Genomic DNA, 4,089 nt, shown 5'->3' with positions numbered 1-4,089 from the left:
TCTTGCAGAAATTGATACTTGTAGTGGCCAATAATTTTAATGCATCCTGTTGAAGTCTTCTAACAGTAAAATTTATTTATTAATATTATTAAATAATACTGGAAGCCAAAGAAGAGTAAATTATTTACTAAAACTGTTTCCTGACATGGTTTGTTATGTATCTAGAATTATTCTCAGGTTTGCTGAAATAAACAGAAATATAGTATTATAAGTATTCTCACTGAAGTCAATATAGCTTAGTAGAACCACAAGATCAACATGCAAATGTTCTGAATTTGGATAAGAGACAAACTTTCTGTACTGTCTTTCTCAGCTAAAATATGTGAACAATAGTAGCTCCCATTGACATACTGTGCAATATTTTTCTGTGGGTTCTATGTGTCCATCAAGTAAAGCATTTGCAACAGTGTCAGGGTCATTTTAATTATGCAATGTTTATATTTAATTGCATCATGTCTGAATGCCAATTCATATGTATATCTAGCAATCAGATTAAGTTTTTAATTCACATTCTATACATTTATTATCAATTTCTAGAAACACTAAGCTAATTACTAAATGTTAGGTCCTTCCATATTTAAAAAAATCTTGAAGCAATTCTTGCTAAGTATCAGCTTTGATTTCTCAGCAGTTTCAAGTCATTGAACACTACAGATAGAAGGAATGGCACAACATGCCTGACTTCATCATTATAGGATGGACAGATTCTTGGGAGATCCAGAGAGTCATTTTATGCTGCTTCTCCCGATGGAGCTGATCACTGTGCTGGGGACTGTAGGGAGGATATTAATAATCCACCTGGACACGCTTCACTTACCTGCCATTTCTTGATCTCAGTCATTCAGCGGTTATCACACCTAAAACCTTAGAGAACTTACTGACTGCCAACAAATATATTTCATTCATGGGTCACTTTGTCCAGATCCCTTTTTTGCATTCTTGGGTGCTGTTTTCCTCTCTCCTCAATGGCCTATGATAGCTATGTGGCTATCTGCAATCCTTAGCACTACACTGTTGTGATGTCCACAAAGCTTTGCCTTGCCCTCATCACTAGGTCCTGTATAATTGACTTTATGAACTCATTTATCAATGTGCTCTGCATGAGCAGATTATATTTTTGGGACTCAAATGTAATATATCACTCTTTCTGTGACACATTCCCTAGTTTAGCTCTAGTCTACGGATACATGCAACGTCGAAATCATGGTATTCATTGTGGCTGGCTCCATCCTGATAGTGTCCCTTATCACAGCATCTGTATCCTATGTGTCCATTCTCTTCACAATCCTGAAATTTAATTCCACTTCAGGAAAGCAAAAAGCTTTCTCTGCTTGTGCCTCCTTCTCCTGGGGGTCATTGTCTTTTGGGGCCCTCTATTTTTACTCACGCAAAACCAGGTAAGTTCTACTCTTTGGGAAAGGATCAAGTGGTTTCTGTTTTTTATACTGTTGTAATCCCTTTGCTGAACCACTCATTTATAGTCAGGAACAAATAAGTGAAGAATGTTCTCATTAGAGCCATGCAGAAAAAAGAGAACTCCATGATATTAAAAGAGCAGAAATGCTAAACATTCAAACTATTTTTTTTCCTTCCTTCTTTCCTTTCTTCCTTCCTTCCTTCCTTCCTTCCTTCCTTCCTTCCTTCCTTCCTTCCTTCCTTCCTTTTTCCTTTCTCTTGGTACTTCCTTAGTATCTCTCTAATAACAACTGAATCCTTCAATTTGTTTGTATTTCCCCTTTACTCGACAAACCATGAACTTGAACATTTCTGGACATATGTTTTTTAAATATGCCAAGCAATATTCCTTAGAAATCTGTCAGTCCCTGGAGATGACAAAATGTTGCATTATCATCTATACCAAGTTTATGAGGGTGCCCTGGAATTATCAGAGTGAGAAGTAAGGCATGCTCTGTTTATATTCACAGTAGTTTCTTGGCATGTTTTTGGGACATGACTTCCTGGAAATCATAATATTACATGTGTTAAATTTATGGTTTAAATGTATGTTTTTTAAGGGCAACTGATATGCAAAAATATATTATTATCCTTTAAAAATTCTATTATACAAATTCTCATTCTTATTCCAGTTTTAAAGAATTTTGTTATGAAAAAGAGCTACATTTTTAGCACAATGATAATAGCTTCAGAAGACATTTTATTTATTATATGAAGATAGACGACTGAGTGGTTAGAAGCACTTGTTTTGAAATCAAATATTCTTAGCCGGGCTCGGTGGCTCAGCCTGTAATCCCACGCCTTCGGGAGGCTGAGGTGAGTGGATTGCCTGAGCCTGTGGGTTCGAGACCCGCCTGGGCAGCGCGACCTCATCTCTACAATAAATAAAAAAATCAGCCGGGCATGGTAGCGCATGCCTGTAATTCCGGCTACTCAGAAGGCTGAGGCAGAAGGATCGCTGGAGCCCAGCAGGCGAGGCTGCGGTGGCCTGGAGTGGCAGCTGCACTCCAGTCTGGGTGACCGAGTGAGACTCCAACTCAAAAAAAAAAAAAAGAAATCAAATATTCCAGAATTTACATTCTAAATTTGTTACATTTTTAGTTGTATGGTCCTTAATTCAGTAACTAAAAATTTAAAGTTCTGTTTCCTTAACTGTGCAAGATAAATAATATTTTCAGGTCTGATCTGAGGGTGACTATAAAGCATTTAAAGCAATAATAATAAAAATTGATCAGTATCACTAGAAGATTTACATTCTTACAGTATTTTTAAAGCACAACGTCTTTTTCTGAAGAACATTAACTTGTGTCTTACAAATTGGTAAATTTAATTAAAAAGCACAAACAGTAAATGAAAAAAGAAAAAAGCAGCAGTTCACTATTTGGATTTTAGAATCAAGTACAATATTTCAGTACAGTTAAGTTGTAGCAGATAAGTGGCAAATGTTAATGGAGAAAATTTCAAAAATATGAAGGAAAATAGAACCACTAATATTGACAGTTTTACGCATGTTCTAGATCAATAGTTTTGAATATATGCCTACATATTACATATGTAAACAAAATGTTTTCTGTTTCCTATGTACTTTTAACTTCCAGTGTCCACTCACAGATTTATGGGACATTTTCTTTGTTCGTAAAAATCGTAAACTGAATGTGTTCTGTGTCCTGACACAGTCAAGACCGATTTGCGATGCTTTGGACGTGAAATGCAGTCATTTTACTGAGTCAAAAACCTTTAGGCAGCGAGCCCACTTTATGCGCATCTGCTAAACATTTGAAAACTCCTCCTGTCTGCAGCACGGCAGGCTGCTTTGGGGAACCCGGGCGCGAGGAGCCAGCAGGCCGGCGATCAGGGCGCGCGCGCGCGGGCGGGTGGCGGCGCGGAGCCCCCGCGTCCGCCTGTGGGCCGCGACCCTCGCCCAAGCGCCGCTGCTCGCTGCTCCGCGTGCCCGGGGAGATCCACGCCACGCCCGCAGCCCGGAGCAGCAGCTGCCGGACGCCACCAGCTCCGCGAGCGGCCCCGGCGCCTTTTCCAGCGAGGAAATTACGAAACCTGGACTTCGTGGTCGTGAAGTCCCGCGGCTCCCCCCGGAAATAGCAAGCTTCACGGAGCTGGTGGAACTAGACGTGTCTGGGAATGATATTTCTGGAATTGCAGAAAGCATCTCGTCCTGCAAAGCACTGCAGAGAGTGGACTTCAGCGGAAGCCTGCAGATGAGCTTGCGAGAAAGCTTCCCCGAATTACAGGATTTAACGTGTCTTTCCGTAAACGACATCCCACTGCAGTCTCTGCCTGAGACTACTGGCAATCCTTATAGCCTGGCCCTATTGGAACTGAGAGCGAATCTTCCTAGTATCTTCCTGACTCTCTTACTCAGCTACGGAGACTAGAAGAATTGGATTTAGAAAAAAATGAAATATATTAACTTGTCAGAATCAACTGGAGCACGCTTACACCTGAGGACCTCTGGTTGGATGGAAATCAACTATCAGAAACACCTCAGGAACCAGGAAATCCGAAGAAGCTGCTGTGCTTAGATGTCTCCAGAAACAGGTTGGAAAGACTTCCTGAAGAAGTCAGTGGCCTGACCTCCTTAACAGATTTCGTCATTTCCCAGAACTTATTAGAAAT

The 4,089-nt window shown here is 40.3% G+C and overlaps 1 pseudogene; it reads left to right on the top strand.

Annotated features, from left to right (window-relative positions):
* Window positions 1-673: 673 nt before the first annotated feature.
* Window positions 674-1,567, top strand: LOC110596842 (annotated as a pseudogene).
* Window positions 1,568-4,089: the final 2,522 nt, after the last annotated feature.

This window comes from Carlito syrichta, unplaced genomic scaffold, assembly GCF_000164805.1.
Source record: "Carlito syrichta isolate Samal-C Ts95f unplaced genomic scaffold, Tarsius_syrichta-2.0.1 Scaffold314716, whole genome shotgun sequence".
Taxonomy (NCBI): domain Eukaryota; kingdom Metazoa; phylum Chordata; class Mammalia; order Primates; family Tarsiidae; genus Carlito; species Carlito syrichta.
Note: the sequence above shows the minus strand (reverse complement) of the source record. Positions and strands in the feature narration are given on the sequence as shown.